This window comes from Heterodontus francisci, chromosome 20 (assembly GCF_036365525.1).
Source record: "Heterodontus francisci isolate sHetFra1 chromosome 20, sHetFra1.hap1, whole genome shotgun sequence".
Classification (NCBI taxonomy): Eukaryota; Metazoa; Chordata; class Chondrichthyes; order Heterodontiformes; family Heterodontidae; genus Heterodontus; species Heterodontus francisci.
This window is the reverse complement of record NC_090390.1, coordinates 6963124-6984618: the sequence shown is the minus strand read 5'-3', so window position 1 is coordinate 6984618 and position 21495 is coordinate 6963124.

Below are 21495 nucleotides of genomic sequence, written 5' to 3'. Positions count from 1 at the left end.
GTGTCAGAGAGTGTCAGAGAGTTTCAGAGAGTGTCAGAGAATTTCAGAGAGTTTCTGAGAGTGTCAGAGAACGTCGGAGTGTTTCTGAGAGTATCTGTGAGTGTCAGAGAGTGTCAGAGTGTTTCAGAGACTGTCAGAGGGTTCAGAGAGTGTCAGCGTGTGTCAGAGAGTTTCAGAGTGTGTCACAGAGTGTCAGAGAGTGTCAGAGAGTTTCAGAGAGTGACAGATCGTGTCAGAGAGTGTCAGAGAGTTTCAGAGAGTGTCACAGACTGTCAGAAAGTGTCAGAGAGTGTCAGAGAACGTCGGAGAGTTTCTGAGAGTATCTGTGAGTGTCAGAGAGTTTCACAATGTGTCACAGAGTGTCAGAGAGTGTCAGAGAGTGTCAGAGAGTGTCAGAGACTGTCAGAGATTGTCGGAGAGTTTCTGAGAGTATCTGTGAGTGTCAGAGAGTGTCAGAGAGTTTCACAGTGTGTCACAGATTGTCAGAGAGTTTCAGAGAATTTCACAGTGTGTCATACAGTGTCAGAGAGTGTCAGAGAGTTTCAGAGAGTGTCCGATCGTCTCAAAGAGTGTCAGAGAGTTTCAGAGAGTGTCACAGACTGTCAGAGAGTGTCAGAGAGTTTCTGAGAGTGTCAGAGAGTTTCAGAGAGTTTCAGAGAGTGTCAGAAAGTTTCAGAGAGTGTCAGATAGTGTCAGAGAGTTTCAGAGAGTTTCAGACAGTGTCACAGAGTGTCAGAGAGTTTCAGAGACCTTCAGAGAGTGTCAAAGAGTGTCAGAGAGTGTCAGAGAGTTTCAGAGAGTGTCAGAGAGTTTCAGAGAGTGTCAGACACTGTCTGAGAGTGTCGGAGAAAGTCAAAGACTTTCAGAGAGTGTCAGAGAGTGTCAAAGAGTTTCAGAGAGTGTCAGAGAGAGTCAAAGAGTTTCAGAGAGTTTCTGAGAGTGTCGGAGAGTGTCAAAGAGTTTCAGAGAGTGTCAGAGAGAGTCAAAGAGTTTCAGAGAGTTTCTGAGAGTGCAGAGAGTGCCAGAGAGTTTCTGAGAGTGTCGGAGAGTGTCAAAGAGCTTCAGAGAGTGTCACAAAGTGTCAGAGAGTGTCAGAGAGTTTCAGAGAGTTTCAGAGAATGTCAGAGAGTGTCAGAGAGTGTCACAGAATGTCGGAGAGTTTCTGAGATTATCTGTGAGTGTCAGTGAGTTTCAGAGAGTTTCAGAGAGTGTCAGAGATTGTCTGAGAGTTTCAGAGATTGTCAAAGAGTTTCAGAGAGTGTCAGAGAGTGTCAGAGAGTTTCAGAGAATGTCAGAGAGTGTCAGAGAGTGTCTGAGAGTTTCAGAGAGTTTCAGAGAATGTCAGAGAGTGTCAGAGAGTGTCGGAGAGAGTCAAAGAGTTTCGGAGATTGTCAGAGAGTGTCAGAGAGTTTCAGAGAGTGTCAGAGAGTTTCAGAGAGTTTCTGAGAGTGTCAGAGAGTGTCAGAGAGTTTCTGAGAGTGTCGGAGAGTGTCAAAGAGTTTCAGAGAGTGTCACAAAGTGTCAGCGAGTGTCAGAGAGTGTCAGAGAGTTTCAGAGAGTGTCAGAGAAGGTCAGAGAGTTTCTGAGAGTGTCACAGCGTGTCAGAGAGAGTCAGAGAGATTGCAGAGAGTTTCAGAGTGTGTCAGAGAGCTTCAGAGAGTTTCAGAGATTTTCAGAGAGTTTCAGAGAGCGTCAGAGTGTTTCAGAGAGTTTCAGAGAGTGTCAGAGAGTGTAAGAGAGTTTCAGAGAGTTCTGAGAGTTTCTGAGTGTGTCAGGGAGTGTCACAGAGTGTCAGAGACTGTCAGAGAGTGTCAGAGAGTTTCAGAGAGCGTCAGAGTGTTTCAGAGAGTTTCAGAGAGTGTCAGAGAGTGTCAGAGAGTTTCAGAGATTGTCAAACAGGTTCAGAGACTGTCAGAGAGTGTAAGAGAGTTTCAGAGAATGTCAGAGAGTGTCAGAGAGTTTCTGAGAGTTTCAGAGAATTTCAGGGAATGTCAGAGAGTGTCAGAGAGTATCAGAGAATTTCGGAGAGTTTCTGAGAGTATCTGTGAGTGTAAGAGAGTGTCAGAGAGTTCTGAGAGTTTCTGAGTGTGTCAGGGAGTGTCACAGAGTGTCAGAGACTGTCAGAGAGTTTCAGAGAGCGTCAGAGTGTTTCAGAGAGTTTCAGAGAGTGTCAGAGAGTGTCAGAGAGTTTCAGAGATTGTCAAACAGTTTCAGAGAGTGTCAGAGAGTGTAAGAGAGTTTCAGAGAATGTCAGAGAGTGTCTGAGAGTTTCAGAGATTTTCAGGGAATGTCAGAGAGTGTCAGAGAGTATCAGAGAATTTCGGAGAGTTTCTGAGAGTATCTGTGAGTGTAAGAGAGTGTCAGAGAGTTCTGAGAGTTTCTGAGTGTGTCACAGAGTGTCAGAGCGTTTCAGAGAGTGTCAGACACTGTCTGAGAGTGTCGGTGAGAGTCAAAGAGTTTCTGAGAGTGTCAGAGAGTGCCAGAGAGTTTCTGAGAGTGTCGGAGATTGTCAAAGAGTTTCAGAGAGTGTTACAAAGTGTCAGAGATTGTCAGAGAGTGTCAGAGAGTTTCCGAGAGTGTCACAGTGGGTCAGAGAGTTTCAGAGAGTTTCTGAGAGTGTCACAGCGTGTCAGAGAGTGTCAGAGAGATTGCAGAGAGTGTCAGAGTGTGTCAGAGAGCTTCAGGGAGTTTCAGAGATTTTCAGAGAGTTTCAGAGAGCTTCAGAGAGTTTCAGAGAGTTTCAGAGAGTGTCAGAGATTGTCTGAGAGTTTCAGAGATTGTCAAAGAGTTTCAGAGAGTGTCAGAGAGTTTCAGAGAATGTCAGAGAGTGTCAGAGAGTGTCTGAGAGTTTCAGAGAGTTTCAGAGAATGTCAGAGAGTGTCAGAGAGTGTCACAGAATGTCGGAGAGTTTCTGAGATTATCTGTGAGTGTCAGTGAGTTTCAGAGAGTTTCAGAGAGTTTCAGAGAGTGTCAGAGATTGTCTGAGAGTTTCAGAGATTGTCAAAGAGTTTCAGAGAGTTTCAGAGAGTTTCAGAGAGTTTCAGAGAGTGTCAGAGATTGTCTGAGAGTTTCAGAGATTGTCAAAGAGTTTCAGAGAGTGTCAGAGAGTGTCAGAGAGTGTCGGAGAGAGTCAAAGAGTTTCGGAGATTGTCAGAGAGTGTCAGAGAGTTTCAGAGAGTGTCAGAGAGTTTCAGAGAGTTTCTGAGAGTGTCAGAGAGTGTCAGAGAGTTTCTGAGAGTGTCGGAGAGTGTCAAAGAGTTTCAGAGAGTGTCACAAAGTGTCAGCGAGTGTCAGAGAGTGTCAGAGAGTTTCAGAGAGTGTCAGAGAAGGTCAGAGAGTTTCTGAGAGTGTCACAGCGTCTCAGAGAGAGTCAGAGAGATTGCAGAGAGTTTCAGAGTGTGTCAGAGAGCTTCAGAGAGTTTCAGAGATTTTCAGAGAGTTTCAGAGAGCGTCAGAGTGTTTCAGAGAGTTTCAGAGAGTGTCAGAGAGTGTCAGAGAGTTTCAGAGATTGTCAAACATTTTCAGAGAGTGTCAGAGAGTGTAAGAGAGTTTCAGAGAGTTCTGAGAGTTTCTGAGTGTGTCAGGGAGTGTCACAGAGTGTCAGAGACTGTCAGAGAGTTTCAGAGAGCGTCAGAGTGTTTCAGAGAGTTTCAGAGAGTGTCAGAGAGTGTCAGAGAGTTTCAGAGATTGTCAAACAGTTTCAGAGACTGTCAGAGAGTGTAAGAGAGTTTCAGAGAATGTCAGAGAGTGTCAGAGAGTTTCTGAGAGTTTCAGAGATTTTCAGGGAATGTCAGAGAGTGTCAGAGAATATCAGAGAATTTCGGAGATTTTCTGAGAGTATCTGTGAGTGTAAGAGAGTGTCAGAGAGTTCTGAGAGTTTCTGAGTGTGTCAGGGAGTGTCACAGAGTGTCAGAGACTGTCAGAGACTGTCAGAGAGTTTCAGAGAGCGTCAGAGTGTTTCAGAGAGTTTCAGAGAGTGTCAGAGAGTGTCAGAGAGTTTCAGAGATTGTCAGAGAGTGTCAGAGAGTGTCTGAGAGTTTCAGAGATTTTCAGGGAATGTCAGAGAGTGTCAGAGAGTATCAGAGAATTTCGGAGAGTTTCTGAGAGTATCTGTGAGTGTAAGAGAGTGTCAGAGAGTTCTGAGAGTTTCTGAGTGTGTCACAGAGTGTCAGAGCGTTTCAGAGAGTGTCAGACACTGTCTGAGAGTGTCGGTGAGAGTCAAAGAGTTTCTGAGAGTGTCAGAGAGTGCCAGAGAGTTTCTGAGAGTGTCGGAGATTGTCAAAGAGTTTCAGAGGGTGTTACAAAGTGTCAGAGATTGTCAGAGAGTGTCAGAGAGTTTCCGAGAGTGTCACAGTGGGTCAGAGCGTTTCAGAGAGTTTCTGAGAGTGTCACAGCGTGTCAGAGAGTGTCAGAGAGATTGCAGAGAGTGTCAGAGTGTGTCAGAGAGCTTCAGGGAGTTTCAGAGATTTTCAGAGAGTTTCAGAGAGCTTCAGAGAGTTTCAGAGAGTTTCAGAGAGTGTCAGAGATTGGCTGAGAGTTTCAGAGATTGTCAAAGAGTTTCAGAGAGTGTCAGAGAGTTTCAGAGAATGTCAGAGAGTGTCAGAGAGTGTCTGAGAGTTTCAGAGAGTTTCAGAGAATGTCAGAGAGTGTCAGAGAGTGTCACAGAATGTCGGAGAGTTTCTGAGATTATCTGTGAGTGTCAGTGAGTGTCAGAGAGTTTCAGAGAGTTTCAGAGAGTGTCAGAGATTGTCTGAGAGTTTCAGAGATTGTCAAAGAGTTTCAGAGAGTGTCAGAGAGTGTCAGAGAGTTTCAGAGAATGTCAGAGAGTGTCAGAGAGTGTCTGAGAGTTTCAGAGAGTTTCAGAGAATGTCAGAGAGTGTCAGAGAGTGTCACAGAATGTCGGAGAGTTTCTGAGATTATCTGTGAGTATCAGAGAGTGTCAGAGAGTTTCAGAGAGTTTCAGAAAGTTTCAGAGAGTGTCAGAGAGTTTCAGACAGTGTCACAGAGTGTCAGAGAGTTTCAGAGACCTTCAGAGAGTGTCAGAGAGTTTCAGAGCGTGTCAGAGAGTTTCAGAGAGTGTCAGACACTGTCTGAGAGTGTCGGAGAAAGTCAAAAAGTTTCAGAGAGTGTCAGAGAGTGTCAGAGAGTTTCAGAGAGTGTCAGAGAGAGTCAAAGAGTTTCAGAGAGTTTCTGAGAGTGTCAGAGAGAGCCAGAGAGATCCTGAGAGTGTCGGAGAGTGTCAAAGAGTTTCAGAGAGTGTCACAAAGCGTCAGAGAGTGTCAGAGAGTGTCAGAGAGTTTCAGAGAGTGTCAGAGAATTTCAGAGAGTTTCTGAGAGTGTCAGAGAACGTCGGAGTGTTTCTGAGAGTATCTGTGAGTGTCAGAGAGTGTCAGAGTGTTTCAGAGACTGTCAGAGGGTTCAGAGAGTGTCAGCGTGTGTCAGAGAGTTTCAGAGTGTGTCACAGAGTGTCAGAGAGTGTCAGAGAGTTTCAGAGAGTGACAGATCGTGTCAGAGAGTGTCAGAGAGTTTCAGAGAGTGTCACAGACTGTCAGAAAGTGTCAGAGAGTGTCAGAGAACGTCGGAGAGTTTCTGAGAGTATCTGTGAGTGTCAGAGAGTTTCACAATGTGTCACAGAGTGTCAGAGAGTGTCAGAGAGTGTCAGAGAGTGTCAGAGACTGTCAGAGATTGTCGGAGAGTTTCTGAGAGTATCTGTGAGTGTCAGAGAGTGTCAGAGAGTTTCACAGTGTGTCACAGATTGTCAGAGAGTTTCAGAGAATTTCACAGTGTGTCATACAGTGTCAGAGAGTGTCAGAGAGTTTCAGAGAGTGTCCGATCGTCTCAAAGAGTGTCAGAGAGTTTCAGAGAGTGTCACAGACTGTCAGAGAGTGTCAGAGAGTTTCTGAGAGTGTCAGAGAGTTTCAGAGAGTTTCAGAGAGTGTCAGAAAGTTTCAGAGAGTGTCAGATAGTGTCAGAGAGTTTCAGAGAGTTTCAGACAGTGTCACAGAGTGTCAGAGAGTTTCAGAGACCTTCAGAGAGTGTCAAAGAGTGTCAGAGAGTGTCAGAGAGTTTCAGAGAGTGTCAGAGAGTTTCAGAGAGTGTCAGACACTGTCTGAGAGTGTCGGAGAAAGTCAAAGACTTTCAGAGAGTGTCAGAGAGTGTCAAAGAGTTTCAGAGAGTGTCAGAGAGAGTCAAAGAGTTTCAGAGAGTTTCTGAGAGTGTCGGAGAGTGTCAAAGAGTTTCAGAGAGTGTCAGAGAGAGTCAAAGAGTTTCAGAGAGTTTCTGAGAGTGCAGAGAGTGCCAGAGAGTTTCTGAGAGTGTCGGAGAGTGTCAAAGAGCTTCAGAGAGTGTCACAAAGTGTCAGAGAGTGTCAGAGAGTTTCAGAGAGTTTCAGAGAATGTCAGAGAGTGTCAGAGAGTGTCACAGAATGTCGGAGAGTTTCTGAGATTATCTGTGAGTGTCAGTGAGTTTCAGAGAGTTTCAGAGAGTGTCAGAGATTGTCTGAGAGTTTCAGAGATTGTCAAAGAGTTTCAGAGAGTGTCAGAGAGTGTCAGAGAGTTTCAGAGAATGTCAGAGAGTGTCAGAGAGTGTCTGAGAGTTTCAGAGAGTTTCAGAGAATGTCAGAGAGTGTCAGAGAGTGTCGGAGAGAGTCAAAGAGTTTCGGAGATTGTCAGAGAGTGTCAGAGAGTTTCAGAGAGTGTCAGAGAGTTTCAGAGAGTTTCTGAGAGTGTCAGAGAGTGTCAGAGAGTTTCTGAGAGTGTCGGAGAGTGTCAAAGAGTTTCAGAGAGTGTCACAAAGTGTCAGCGAGTGTCAGAGAGTGTCAGAGAGTTTCAGAGCGTGTCAGAGAAGGTCAGAGAGTTTCTGAGAGTGTCACAGCGTGTCAGAGAGAGTCAGAGAGATTGCAGAGAGTTTCAGAGTGTGTCAGAGAGCTTCAGAGAGTTTCAGAGATTTTCAGAGAGTTTCAGAGAGCGTCAGAGTGTTTCAGAGAGTTTCAGAGAGTGTCAGAGAGTGTAAGAGAGTTTCAGAGAGTTCTGAGAGTTTCTGAGTGTGTCAGGGAGTGTCACAGAGTGTCAGAGACTGTCAGAGAGTGTCAGAGAGTTTCAGAGAGCGTCAGAGTGTTTCAGAGAGTTTCAGAGAGTGTCAGAGAGTGTCAGAGAGTTTCAGAGATTGTCAAACAGCTTCAGAGACTGTCAGAGAGTGTAAGAGAGTTTCAGAGAATGTCAGAGAGTGTCAGAGAGTTTCTGAGAGTTTCAGAGATTTTCAGGGAATGTCAGAGAGTGTCAGAGAGTATCAGAGAATTTCGGAGAGTTTCTGAGAGTATCTGTGAGTGTAAGAGAGTGTCAGAGAGTTCTGAGAGTTTCTGAGTGTGTCAGGGAGTGTCACAGAGTGTCAGAGACTGTCAGAGAGTTTCAGAGAGCGTCAGAGTGTTTCAGAGAGTTTCAGAGAGTGTCAGAGAGTGTCAGAGAGTTTCAGAGATTGTCAAACAGTTTCAGAGAGTGTCAGAGAGTGTAAGAGAGTTTCAGAGAATGTCAGAGAGTGTCAGAGAGTGTCTGAGAGTTTCAGAGATTTTCAGGGAATGTCAGAGAGTGTCAGAGAGTATCAGAGAATTTCGGAGAGTTTCTGAGAGTATCTGTGAGTGTAAGAGAGTGTCAGAGAGTTCTGAGAGTTTCTGAGTGTGTCACAGAGTGTCAGAGCGTTTCAGAGAGTGTCAGACACTGTCTGAGAGTGTCGGTGAGAGTCAAAGAGTTTCTGAGAGTGTCAGAGAGTGCCAGAGAGTTTCTGAGAGTGTCGGAGATTGTCAAAGAGTTTCAGAGAGTGTTACAAAGTGTCAGAGATTGTCAGAGAGTGTCAGAGAGTTCCCGAGAGTGTCACAGTGGGTCAGAGCGTTTCAGAGAGTTTCTGAGAGTGTCACAGCGTGTCAGAGAGTGTCAGAGAGATTGCAGAGAGTGTCAGAGTATGTCAGAGAGCTTCAGGGAGTTTCAGAGATTTTCAGAGAGTTTCAGAGAGCTTCAGAGAGTTTCAGAGAGTTTCAGAGAGTGTCAGAGATTGTCTGAGAGTTTCAGAGATTGTCAAAGAGTTTCAGAGAGTGTCAGAGAGTTTCAGAGAATGTCAGAGAGTGTCAGAGAGTGTCTGAGAGTTTCAGAGAGTTTCAGAGAATGTCAGAGAGTGTCAGAGAGTGTCACAGAATGTCGGAGAGTTTCTGAGATTATCTGTGAGTGTCAGAGAGTTTCAGAGAGTTTCAGAGAGTGTCAGAGATTGTCTGAGAGTTTCAGAGATTGTCAAAGAGTTTCAGAGAGTGTCAGAGAGTGTCAGAGAGTTTCAGAGAATGTCAGAGAGTGTCAGAGAGTGTCTGAGAGTTTCAGAGAGTTTCAGAGAATGTCAGAGAGTGTCAGAGAGTGTCACAGAATGTGGGAGAGTTTCTGAGATTATCTGTGAGTATCAGAGAGTGTCAGAGAGTTTCAGAGAGTTTCAGAAAGTTTCAGAGAGTGTCAGAGAGTTTCAGACAGTGTCACAGAGTGTCAGAGAGTTTCAGAGACCTTCAGAGAGTGTCAGAGAGTTTCAGAGCGTGTCAGAGAGTTTCAGAGAGTGTCAGACACTGTCTGAGAGTGTCGGAGAAAGTCAAAAAGTTTCAGAGAGTGTCAGAGAGTGTCAGAGAGTTTCAGAGAGTGTCAGAGAGAGTCAAAGAGTTTCAGAGAGTTTCTGAGAGTGTCAGAGAGAGCCAGAGAGATCCTGAGAGTGTCGGAGAGTGTCAAAGAGTTTCAGAGAGTGTCACAAAGCGTCAGAGAGTGTCAGAGAGTGTCAGAGAGTTTCAGAGAGTGTCAGAGAGGGTCAGAGAATTTCAGAGAGTTTCTGAGAGTGTCAGAGAACGTCGGAGAGTTTCTGAGAGTATCTGTGAGTGTCAGAGAGTGTCAGAGTGTTTCAGAGACTGTCAGAGGGTTCAGAGAGTGTCTGCGTGTGTCAGAGAGTTTCAGAGTGTGTCACAGAGTGTCAGAGAATGTCAGAGAGTTTCAGAGAGTGTCAGATCGTGTCAGAGAGTGTCAGAGAGTTTCAGAGAGCGTCACAGACTGTCAGAAAGTGTCAGAGAGTGTCAGAGAACGTCGGAGAGTTTCTGAGAGTATCTGTGAGTGTCAGAGAGTTTCACAATGTGTCACAGAGTGTCAGAGAGTGTCAGAGAGTGTCAGAGAGTGTCAGAGACTGTCAGAGATTGTCGGAGAGTTTCTGAGAGTATCTGTGAGTGTCAGAGAGTGTCAGAGAGTTTCACAGTGTGTCACAGATTGTCAGAGAGTTTCAGAGAATTTCACAGTGTGTCATACAGTGTCAGAGAGTGTCAGAGAGTTTCAGAGAGTGTCCGATCGTCTCAAAGAGTGTCAGAGAGTTTCAGAGAGCGTCACAGACTGTCAGAGAGTGTCAGAGAGTTTCTGAGAGTGTCAGAGAGTTTCAGAGAGTTTCAGACAGTGTCACAGAGTGTCAGAGAGTTTCAGAGACCTTCAGAGAGTGTCAAAGAGTGTCAGAGAGTGTCAGAGAGTTTCAGAGAGTGTCAGAGAGTTTCAGAGAGTGTCAGACACTGTCTGAGAGTGTCGGAGAAAGTCAAAGACTTTCAGAGAGTGTCAGAGAGTGTCAAAGAGTTTCAGAGAGTGTCAGAGAGAGTCAAAGAGTTTCAGAGAGTTTCTGAGAGTGTCGGAGAGTGTCAAAGAGTTTCAGAGAGTGTCAGAGAGAGTCAAAGAGTTTCAGAGAGTTTCTGAGAGTGTCAGAGAGTGCCAGAGAGTTTCTGAGAGTGTCGGAGAGTGTCAAAGAGCTTCAGAGAGTGTCACAAAGTGTCAGAGAGTGTCAGAGAGTGTCAGAGAGTTTCAGAGAGAGTCAGAGAGGGTCAGAGAATTTCAGAGAGTTTCTGAGAGTGTCACAGCGTGTCAGAGAGTGTCAGAGAGATTGCAGAGAGTGTCAGAGTGTGTCAGAGAGCTTCAGAGAGTTTCAGAGATTTTCAGAGAGTTTCAGAGAGCTTCAGAGAGTTTCAGAGAGTTTCAGAGAGTGTCAGAGATTGTCTGAGAGTTTCAGAGATTGTCAAAGAGTTTCAGAGAGTGTCAGAGAGTGTCAGAGAGTTTCAGAGAATGTCAGAGAATGTCAGAGAGTGTCAGAGGGTTCTGAGAGTTTCTGAGTGTGTCAGGGAGTGTCACAGAGTGTCAGAGACTGTCAGAGATTGTCAGAGAGTTTCACAGAGTTTCACAGAGTGTCAGAGATTGTCAGAGAATGTCAGAGAGTGTCAGAGGGTGTCAGAGAATGTCGGAGATTTTCTGAGAGTATCTGTGAGTGTCAGAGATTGTCAGTGAGTTTCACAGTGTGTCACGGAGCGTCAGAGAGTGTCAGAGAGTGTCTGAGATTGTCTGAGAGTGTCAGAGACTGTCAGAGAATGTCGGAGAGTTTCTGAGAGTATCTGTGAGTGTCAGAGAGTGTCAGAGAGTGTCAGAGGGTTCAGAGAGTGTCTGAGTGTGGCAGAGAGTTTCACAGTGTGTCACAGAGTGTCAGAGAGTGTCAGAGAGTTTCAGAGAGTGTCAGATCGTGTCAGAGAGTGTCAGAGAATGTCAGAGAATGTCGCAGAGTTTCTGAGAGTATCTGTGAGTGTCATAGATTGTCAGAGAGTTTCACAGTGTGTCACAGATTGTCAGAGAGTTTCAGAGAGTTTCACAGTGTGTCACAGAGTGTCAGAGACTGTCAGAGAATGTCGGAGAGTTTCTGAGAGTATCTGTGAGTGCCCGAGAGTGTCAGAGAGTGTCAGAGAGTGTCAGAGACTGTCAGAGCGTTCAGAGAGTGTCTGAGTGTGTCAGAGAGTTTCACAGTGTGTCAAAGAGTGTCAGAGAGTGTCAGAGAGTTTCAGAGAGTGTCAGATCGTGTCAGAGAGTGTCAGAGAGTTTCGGAGAATGTCACAGAGTGTCAGAGAGTGCCAGGGAGTGTCAGAGAGTGTCAGAGACTGTCAGAGCGTTCAGAGAGTGTCTGAGTGTGTCAGAGAGTTTCACAGTGTGTCAAAGAGTGTCAGAGAGTGTCAGAGAGTTTCAGAGAGTGTCAGATCGTGTCAGAGAGTGTCAGAGAGTTTCAGAGAATGTCACAGACTGTCAGAGAGTTTCAGAGAGTGTCACAGACTGTCAGAGAGTGTCAGAGAGTGTCAGAGAATGTCGCAGAGTTTCTGAGAGTATCTGTGAGTGTCAGAGATTGTCAGAGAGTTTCACAGCGTGTCACAGATTGTCAGAGAGTTTCAGAGAGTTTCACAGTGTGTCACAGAGTGTCAGAGACTGTCAGAGAATGTCGGAGAGTTTCTGAGCGTATCTGTGAGTGCCCGAGAGTGTCAGAGAGTGTCAGAGAGTGTCAGAGACTGTCAGAGCGTTCAGAGAGTGTCTGAGTGTGTCAGAGAGTTTCACAGTGTGTCAAAGAGTGTCAGAGAGTGTCCGAGAGTTTCAGAGAGTGTCAGATCGTGTCAGAGAGTGTCAGAGAGTTTCAGAGAATGTCACAGACTGTCAGAGAGTGTCAGAGAGTGTCAGAGAATGTCGGAGAGTTTCTGAGAGTATCTGTGAGTGTCAGAGAGTGTCAGAGAGTTTCACAGTGTGTCACAGATTGTCAGAGAGATTCAGAGAGTTTCACAGTGTGTGACAGAGTGTCAGAGACTGTCAGAGAATGTCAGAGAGTTTCTGAGAGTATCTGTGAGTGTCAGAGAGTGTCAGAGAGTTTCCCAGTGTGTCACAGATTGTCAGAGAGTTTCAGAGAGTGTCAGAGAACGTCGGAGATATTCTGAGAGTATCTGTGAGTGTCAGAGAGTGTCAGAGAGTTTCCCAGTGTGTCACAGATTGTCAGAGAGTTTCAGAGAGTTTCACAGTGTGTCACAGACTGTCAGAGAGTTTCAGAGAGTATCAGATCGTGTCGGAGAGTGTCAGAGAGTTTCAGAGAGAGTCACAGAGTGTCAGAGAGTTTCAAAGAGCTTCAGAGAGTGTCAGTTCGTGTCATAGAGTGTCAGAGAGTTTCAGAGAGTGTCACAGACTGTCAGAGAGTGTCAGAGAGTTTTTGAGATTTTCAGAGAGTGTCAGATAGTGTCAGAGAGTTTCAGAGAGTGTCACAGAGTGTCAGAGAGTTTCAGAGAGCTTCAGAGAGTGTCAGAGAGTGTCAGAGAGTGTCAGAGAGTTTCAGGGAGTTTCAGAGAGTGTCAGAGAGTTTCAGAGAGTGTCAGACACTGTCTGAGAGAGTCAGAGACTGTCAAAGAGTTTCAGAGAGTGTCAGAGAGTTTCAAAGAGTTTCAGTGACTGTCAAAGTGTTTCAGAGAGTGTCAGAGAGTTTCAGAGAGTTTCTGAAAGTGTCAGAGAGTGCCAGAGAGTTTCTGACTGTGTTGGAGTGTGTCAGAGAGTGTCAGAGAGTTTCAGAGAGTGTCAGAGAGTGTCAAAGACTTTCAGAGAGTGTCAGAGAGTTTCAGAGAGTTTCTGAGAGTGTCACAGAGTGCCAGAGAGTTTCTGAGTGTGCCAGGGAGTGTCACAGAGTGTCAGAGACTGTCAGAGAGTGTCAGAGAGTTTCAGAGAGTTTCACAGATTGTCACAGAGCGTCAGAGAGTGTCTGAGATTGTCTGAGAGTGTCAGAAACTGTCAGAGAATGTCGGACAGTATCTGAGAGTAGCTGTGAGTGTCAGAGAGTGTCAGAGACTGTCAGAGACTGTCAGAGGGTTCAGAGATTGTCTGAGTGTGTCACAGAGTTTCACAGTGTGTCACAGCGTGTCAGAGAGCGTCAGAGAGTTTCAGAGAGTGTCAGAGAGTGTCAGAGAGTTTCAGAGAGTGTCACAGAATGTCAGAGAGTTTCTGAGAGTATCTGTGAGTTTCAGAGAGTGTCAGAGACTCTCAGAGGGTTCAGAGAGTGTCTGAGTGTGTCAGAGAATGTCGGAGAGTTTCTGAGAGTATCAGAGACTGTCCGAGAATGTCGGAGAGATTCTGAGAGTATCTGTGAGTGTCAGAGAGTGTCAGAGAGTTTCACAGTGTGTCACAGATTGTCAGAGAGTTTCAGAGAGTGTCAGAGAATGTCGGAGAGTTTCTGAGAGTATCTGTGAGTTTCAGAGAGTGTCAGAGACTCTCAGAGGGTTCAGAGAGTGTCTGAGTGTGCCAGGGAGTTTCACAGTGTGTCACAGAGTGTCAGAGAGTGTCAGAGAGTTTCAGAGAGTGTCAGATCGTGTCAGAGAGTGTCAGAGAGTTTCAGAGAATGTCACAGACTGTCAGAGAGTTTCAGAGAGTGTCACAGACTGTCAGAGAGTGTCAGAGAGTGTCAGAGAATGTCGCAGAGTTTCTGAGAGTATCTGTGAGTGTCAGAGATTGTCAGAGAGTTTCACAGTGTGTCACAGATTGTCAGAGAGTTTCAGAGAGTTTCACAGTGTGTCACAGAGTGTCAGAGACTGTCAGAGAATGTCGGAGAGTTTCTGAGCGTATCTGTGAGTGCCCGAGAGTGTCAGAGAGTGTCAGAGAGTGTCAGAGACTGTCAGAGCGTTCAGAGAGTGTCTGAGTGTGTCAGAGAGTTTCACAGTGTGTCAAAGAGTGTCAGAGAGTGTCCGAGAGTTTCAGAGAGTGTCAGATCGTGTCAGAGAGTGTCAGAGAGTTTCAGAGAGTTTCAGAGAATGTCACAGACTGTCAGAGAGTGTCAGAGAGTGTCAGAGAATGTCGGAGAGTTTCTGAGAGTATCTGTGAGTGTCAGAGAGTGTCAGAGAGTTTCACAGTGTGTCACAGATTGTCAGAGAGATTCAGAGAGTTTCACAGTGTGTGACAGAGTGTCAGAGACTGTCAGAGAATGTCAGAGAGTTTCTGAGAGTATCTGTGAGTGTCAGAGAGTGTCAGAGAGTTTCCCAGTGTGTCACAGATTGTCAGAGAGTTTCAGAGAGTGTCAGAGAACGTCGGAGATATTCTGAGAGTATCTGTGAGTGTCAGAGAGTGTCAGAGAGTTTCCCAGTGTGTCACAGATTGTCAGAGAGTTTCAGAGAGTTTCACAGTGTGTCACAGACTGTCAGAGAGTTTCAGAGAGTATCAGATCGTGTCGGAGAGTGTCAGAGAGTTTCAGAGAGAGTCACAGAGTGTCAGAGAGTTTCAAAGAGCTTCAGAGAGTGTCAGTTCGTGTCATAGAGTGTCAGAGAGTTTCAGAGAGTGTCACAGACTGTCAGAGAGTGTCAGAGAGTTTTTGAGATTTTCAGAGAGTGTCAGATAGTGTCAGAGAGTTTCAGAGAGTGTCACAGAGTGTCAGAGAGTTTCAGAGAGCTTCAGAGAGTGTCAGAGAGTGTCAGAGAGTGTCAGAGAGTTTCAGGGAGTTTCAGAGAGTGTCAGAGAGTTTCAGAGAGTGTCAGACACTGTCTGAGAGAGTCAGAGACTGTCAAAGAGTTTCAGAGAGTGTCAGAGAGTTTCAAAGAGTTTCAGTGACTGTCAAAGTGTTTCAGAGAGTGTCAGAGAGTTTCAGAGAGTTTCTGAAAGTGTCAGAGAGTGCCAGAGAGTTTCTGACTGTGTTGGAGTGTGTCAGAGAGTGTCAGAGAGTTTCAGAGAGTGTCAGAGAGTGTCAAAGACTTTCAGAGAGTGTCAGAGAGTTTCAGAGAGTTTCTGAGAGTGTCACAGAGTGCCAGAGAGTTTCTGAGTGTGCCAGGGAGTGTCACAGAGTGTCAGAGACTGTCAGAGAGTGTCAGAGAGTTTCAGAGAGTTTCACAGATTGTCACAGAGCGTCAGAGAGTGTCTGAGATTGTCTGAGAGTGTCAGAAACTGTCAGAGAATGTCGGACAGTATCTGAGAGTACCTGTGAGTGTCAGAGAGTGTCAGAGACTGTCAGAGACTGTCAGAGGGTTCAGAGATTGTCTGAGTGTGTCACAGAGTTTCACAGTGTGTCACAGCGTGTCAGAGAGCGTCAGAGAGTTTCAGAGAGTGTCAGAGAGTGTCAGAGAGTTTCAGAGAGTGTCACAGAATGTCAGAGAGTTTCTGAGAGTATCTGTGAGTTTCAGAGAGTGTCAGAGACTCTCAGAGGGTTCAGAGAGTGTCTGAGTGTGTCAGAGAATGTCGGAGAGTTTCTGAGAGTATCAGAGACTGTCCGAGAATGTCGGAGAGATTCTGAGAGTATCTGTGAGTGTCAGAGAGTGTCAGAGAGTTTCACAGTGTGTCACAGATTGTCAGAGAGTTTCAGAGAGTGTCAGAGAATGTCGGAGAGTTTCTGAGAGTATCTGTGAGTTTCAGAGAGTGTCAGAGACTCTCAGAGGGTTCAGAGAGTGTCTGAGTGTGCCAGGGAGTTTCACAGTGTGTCACAGAGTGTCAGAGAGTGTCAGAGAGTTTCAGAGAGTGTCAGATCGTGTCAGAGAGTGTCAGAGAGTTTCAGAGAGTGTCACAGATTGTCAAAGAGTGTCAGAGAGTTTCAGAGAGTGTCAGAGAGTTTCAGAGAGTTTCAGAGAGTGTCAGAGAGTGTCAGAAAGTTTCAGAGAGTGTCAGAAAGTGTCAGAGAGTTTCAGAGAGTGTCACAGAGTGTCAGAGAGTTTCAGAGAGCTTCAGAGAGTGTCAGAGAGTGTCAGAGAGTTTCAGAGAGTTTCAGAGAGTGTCAGAGTGTTTCAGAGAGTGTCAGACACTGTCTGAGAGTGTCAGAGAGTGTCAGAGAGTTTGAGAGTTTGTCAGAGAGTGTCAGAGAGTTTCAGAGAGTGTCAGAGACTGTCAAAGAGTTTCAGAGAGTGTCAGAGAGTTTCAGAGACTTTCTGAGTGTGTCAGAGAGCTCCAGAGAGTTTCTGAGTGTGTCGAAGTGTGTCAGAGAGTGTCAGAGAGTTTCAGAGAGTGTCAGAGAGTATCAAAGAGTTTCACAGAGTGTCAGAGAGTTTCAGAGAATTTCTGAGAGTGCCAGAGAGGGCCAGAGAGTTTCTGAGTGTGTCAGGGAGTGTCACAGAGTGTCAGAAAATGTCAGAGAGGGTCAGAGAGTTTCAGAGAGTTTCACAGAGTGTCAGAGAGTGTCAGAGAGTGTCAGAGGGTGTCAGAGAATGTCGGAGAGTTTCTGAGAGTATCTGTGATTGTCAGAGAGTGTCAGAGAGTTTCACAGTGTGTCACAGAGTGTCACAGAGTGTCAGAGAGTGTCAGAGAGTGTCAGAGAGTGTCAGCAAGTTTCAGAGAGTGTCAGATATTGTCAGAGAGTTTCAGAGAGTGTCACAGAGTGTCAGAGAGTTTCAGAGAGCTTCAGAGAGTGTCGGAGAGTGTCAGAGAGTGTCAGAGAGTTTCAGAGAGTTTCAGAGAGTGTCAGAGAGTTTCAGAGAGTGTCAGACACTGTCTAAGAGTGTCGGAGAGAGTCAAAGTGTTTCAGGGAGTGTCAGAGAGCGTCAGAGAGTTTCACAGAGTGTCAGAGAGTTTCAGAGATTTTCTGAGAGTGTCGGAGAGAGTCAAAGAGTTTCAGAGAGTGTCACAAAGTGTCAGAGCGTGTCAGAGAGTGACAGAGAGTTTCAGAGAGTGTCAGAGTGGGTCAGAGAGTTTCAGAGAGTTTCTGAGAGTGTTGGAGAGTGTCAAAGAGTTTCAGAGAGTGTCACAAAGTTTCAGAGAGTGTCAGAGAGATTGCAGAGAGTGTCAGAGTGTGTCAGAGAGCTTCACAGAGTTTCAGAGATTTTCAGAGAGTTTCAGAGAGCTTCAGAGAGTTTCAGAGAGTTTCTGAGAGTGTCAGAGATTGTCTGAGAGTTTCAGAGATTGTCAAAGAGTTTCAGAGAGTGTCAGAGAATGCCAGAGAGTTTCAGAGAATGTCACAGACTGTCAGTGAGTGTCTGAGAGTTTCAGAGAGTTTCAGAGAATGTCAGAGAGTGTCAGAGAATGTCGGAGAGTTTCTGAGAGTATGTGTGAGTGTAAGAGAGTGTCAGAGGGTTCTGAGAGTTTCTGAGTGTGTCAGGGAGTGTCACAGAGTGTCAGAGACTGCCAGAGAGTGTCAGAGAGTTTCAGAGAGTTTCACAGAGTGTCAGAGATTGTCAGAGAGTGTCAGAGAGTGTCAGAGAGTGTCAGCGGGTGTCAGAGAATGTCGGAGATTTTCTGAGAGTATCTGTGAGTGTCAGAGAGTGTCAGAGAGTTTCACAGTGTGTCACAGAGTGTCACAGAGTGTCAGAGAGTGTCTGAGAGTGTCAGAGACTGTCAGAGAATGTCGGAGAGTTTCTGAGAGTATCTGTGAGTGTCAGAGATTGTCAGAGAGTTTCCCAGTGTGTCACAGAGTGTCAGAGAGTTTCAGAGAGTGTCAGAGAACGTCGGAGAGTTTCTGAGAGTATCTGTGAGTGTCAGAGAGTGTCAGAGAGTGTCAGAGACGGTCAGAGGGTTCAGAGAGTGTCTGCGTGTCAGAGAGTTTCACAGTGTGTCACAGAGTGTCAGAGAGTGTCAGAGAGTTTCAGAGAGTATCAGATCGTGTCGGAGAGTGTCAGAGAGTTTCAGAGAGAGTCACAGAGTGTCAGAGAGTTTCAGAGAGCTTCAGAGAGTGTCAGAGAGTGTCAGAGAGTGTCAGAGAGTTTCAGAGAGTTTCAGAGAGTGTCAGTGAGTTTGAGAGAGTGTCAGACACTGTCTGAGAGTTTCAGAGAGTATCAAAGAGTTTCAGAGAGTCTCAGAGAGTGTCAGAGAGTTTCAGAGAGTGTCAGAGACTGTCAAAGAGTTTCAGAGAGTGTCAGAGAGTTTCTGAGAGTTTCAGAGAGTGCCAGAGAGTTTCTGAGTGTGTCGGAGTGTGTCAGAGATTGTCAGAGAGTTTCAGAGAGTGTCAGAGAGTGTCAAAGAGTTTCAGAGAGTGTCAGAGAGTTTCAGAGAGTTTCTGAGAGTGTCAGAGAGTGCCAGAGAGTTTCTGAGTGTGTCGTGGAGTGTCACAGAGTGTCAGAGACTGTCAGAGAGTGTCAGAGAGTTTCAGAGAGTTTCGCAGAGTGTCACAGAGCGTCAGAGAGTGTCAGAGAGTGTCTGAGATTGTCCGAGAGTGTCAGAGACTGTCAGAGAATGTCGGAGAGTTTCTGAGAGTATCTGTGAGTGTCAGAGAGTGTCAGAGAGTTTCCCAGTGTGTCACAGAGTGTCAGAGAGTGTCAGAGAGTGTCAGAGAATGTCAGAGGGTTCAGAGAGTGTCTGAGCGTGTCAGAGATTTTCACTGTGTGTCACAGAGTGTCACAGAGTGTCAGAGAGTTTCAGAGAGTGTCAGCTCGTGTCAGAGAGTGTCAGAGAGTTTCAGAGAGTGTCACAGACTGTCAGAGAGTGTCAGAGAGTTTCAGAGAGTGTCCGAGAGTTTCAGAGAGTGTCAGAGAGATTGCAGAGAGTGTCAGAGAGTGTGGGAGAGCTTCAGAGTTTCAGAGAATTTCAGAGAGTTTCAGAGAGCTTCAGAGAGTGTCAGAGAGTGTCAGAGAGCGACAGAGAGTTTCAGAGAATTGTCAGAGAGAGTCGGAGCGTTTCAGAGAGTTTCAGAGTGTGTCAACGAGTGTCTGAGCGTGTCACAGAGTGTCACAGAGTTTCAGAGAGTGTTTCAGAGAGTGTCAGAGAGTGTCAGAGAGGGTCTGAGAGTGTCAGAGTGTGTCAGAGAGTGTCAGAGAATGTCGGAGAGTTTCTGAGAGTATCTGTGAGTGTCAGAGAGTTTCACAGTGTGTCGCAGAGTGTCAGAGAGTGTCTGAGTGTGTCAGAGACTGTCAGAGAATGTCGGAGAGTTTCTGAGAGTATCTGTGAGTGTCAGAGAGTGTCAGAGAGTTTCACAGTGTGTCACAGAATGTCGGAGAGTTTCTGAGAGTATCTGTGAGTGTCAGAGAGTGTCAAAGACTGTCAGAGGGTCCAGAGAGTGTCTGAGTGTGTAAGAGAGTTTCACATTTTGTCACATAGTGTCAGAGAGTGTCAGAGAGTTTCAGAGAGTGTCAGATCGAGTCAGAGAGTGTCAGAGAGTGTCACAGACTGTCAGAGAGTGTCAGAGAGTTTCTAAGAGGGTCAGAGAGTTTCAGAGAGTTTCAGAGAGTGTCAGAGTGTGTCAGAAAGTTTCAGAGAGTGTCAGATAGTGTCAGAGAGTTTCAGAGAGTGTCACAGAGCTTCAGAGAATTTCAGAGAGCTTCAGAGAGTGTCAGAGAATTTCAGAGTTTCAGAGAGTGTCAGAGAGTTTCAGAGAGTGTCAGACACTGTCTGACAGTGTCAGAGAGTGTCAAAGAGCTTCAGAGAGTGTCAGAGAGTGTCAGAGTGTTTCAGAAAGTGTCAGAGAGTGTCAAAGAGTTTCAGAGAGTGTCAGAGAGTTTCAGAGAGTTTCACAGAGTGTCAGAGAGTGTCAGAGGGTGTCAGAGAATGTCGTAGAGTTTCTGAGAGTATCAGTGAGTGTCAGAGAGTGTCAGAGAGTTTCACAGTGTGTCAGAGAGTGTCACAGAGTGTCAGTGAGTGTCAGAGTGTGTCAGAGAGTGTCAGAAAGTTTCAGAGAGTGTCAGATAGTGTCAGAGAGTTTCAGAGAGCTTCAGAGAGTGTCAGAGAGTTTCAGAGAGCGTCAGAGAGTTTCAGAGAGTGTCAGACACTGTCTGAGAGTGTCGCAGAGAGTCAAAGAGTTTCAGAGATTGTCAGAGAGTGTCTGAGAGTTTCAGAGAGTGTCAGAGAGTTTCAGAGAGTTTCTGAGAGTGTCAGAGAGTGTCAGAGAGTTTCTGAGAGTGTTGGAGAGTGTCAAAGAGTTTCAGAGAGTGTCACAAAGTGTCCGCGAGTGTCAGAGAGTGTCAGAGAGTTTCAGAGAGTGTCAGAGAGGGTCAGAGAGTTTCAGAGAGTTTCTGAGAGTGTCACAGCGTGTCAGAGAGAGTCAGAGAGATTGCAGAGAGTTTCAGTGTGTCAGAGAGCTTCAGAGAGTTTCAGAGAGTTTCAGAGAGCGTCAGAGTGTTTCAGAGAGTTTCAGAGAGTTTCAGAGAGTGTCAGAGAGTTTCAGAGATTGTCAAACATTTTCAGAGAGTGTCAGAGAGTGTAAGAGAGTTTCAGAGACTTCTGAGAGTTTCTGAGTGCGTCAGGGAGTGTCACAGAGTGTCAGAGACTGTCAGAGAGTGTCAGAGAGTTTCAGAGAGCGTCAGAGTGTTTCAGAGAGTTTCAGAGAGTGTCAGAGAGTTTCAGAGATTGTCAAACAGTTTCAGAGAGTGTCAGAGAGTGTAAGAGAGTTTCAGAGAATGTCAGAGAGTGTCAGAGAGTGTCTGAGAGTTTCAGAGATTTTCAGGGAATGTCAGAGAGTGTCAGAGAGTATCAGAGAATTTAGGAGAGTTTCTGAGAGTATCTGTGAGTGTAAGAGAGTGTCAGAGAGTTCTGAGAGTTTCTGAGTGTGTCAGGGAGTGTCACAGAGTGTCAGAGACTGTCAGAGAGTGTCAGAGAGTTTCAGAGAGCGTCAGAGTGTTTCAGAGAGTTTCAGAGAGTGTCAGAGAGTGTCAGAGAGTTTCAGAGATTGTCAAACAGTTTCAGAGAGTGTCAGAGAGTGTAAGAGAGTTTCAGAGAATGTCAGAGAGTGTCAGAGAGTGTCTGAGAGTTTCAGAGATTTTCAGGGAATGTCAGAGAGTGTCAGAGGGTATCAGAGAATTTCGGAGAGTTTCTGAGAGTATCTGTGAGTGTAAGAGAGTGTCAGAGAGTTCTGAGAGTTTCTGAGTGTGTCACAGAGTGTCAGAGCGTTTCAGAGAGTGTCAGACACTGTCTGAGAGTGTCGGTGAGAGTCAAAGAGTTTCTGAGAGTGTCAGAGAGTGCCAGAGAGTTTCTGAGAGTGTCGGAGATTGTCAAAGAGTTTCAGAGAGTGTTACAAAGTGTCAGAGAGTGTCAGAGAGTGTCAGAGAGTTTCAGAGAGTGTCACAGTGGGTCAGAGAGTTTCAGAGAGTTTCTGAGAGTGTCACAGCGTGTCAGAGAGTGTCAGAGAGATTGCAGAGAGTGTCAGAGTGTGTCAGAGAGCTTCAGGGAGTTTCAGAGATTTTCAGAGAGTTTCAGAGAGCTTCAGAGAGTTTCAGAGAGTTTCAGAGAGTGTCAGAGATTGTCTGAGAGTTTCAGAGATTGTCAAAGAGTTTCAGAGAGTGTCAGAGAGTGTCAGAGAGTTTCAGAGAATGTCAGAGAGTGTCAGAGAGTGTCTGAGCGTTTCAGAGAGTTTCAGAGAATGTCAGAGAGTGTCAGAGAGTGTCACAGAATGTCGGAGAGTTTCTGAGATTATCTGTGAGTGTCAGTGAGTGTCAGAGTGTTTCAGAGAGTTTCAGAGAGTGTCAGAGATTGTCTGAGAGTTTCAGAGATTGTCAAAGAGTTTCAGAGAGTGTCAGAGAGTGTCAGAGAGTTTCAGAGAATGTCAGAGAGTGTCAGAGAGTGTCTGAGAGCTTCAGAGAGTTTCAGAGAATGTCAGAGAGTGTCAGAGAGTGTCACAGAATGTCGGAGAGTTTCTGAGATTATCTCTGAGTGTCAGAGAGTGTCAGAGAGTTTCAGAGAGTTTCAGAGAGTGTCAGAGAGTTTCAGAGAGTGTCAGACACTGTCTGAGAGTGTCAGAGAGTATCAAAGAGTTTCAGAGAGTGTCAGAGAGTGTCAGAGAGTTTCAGAGAGT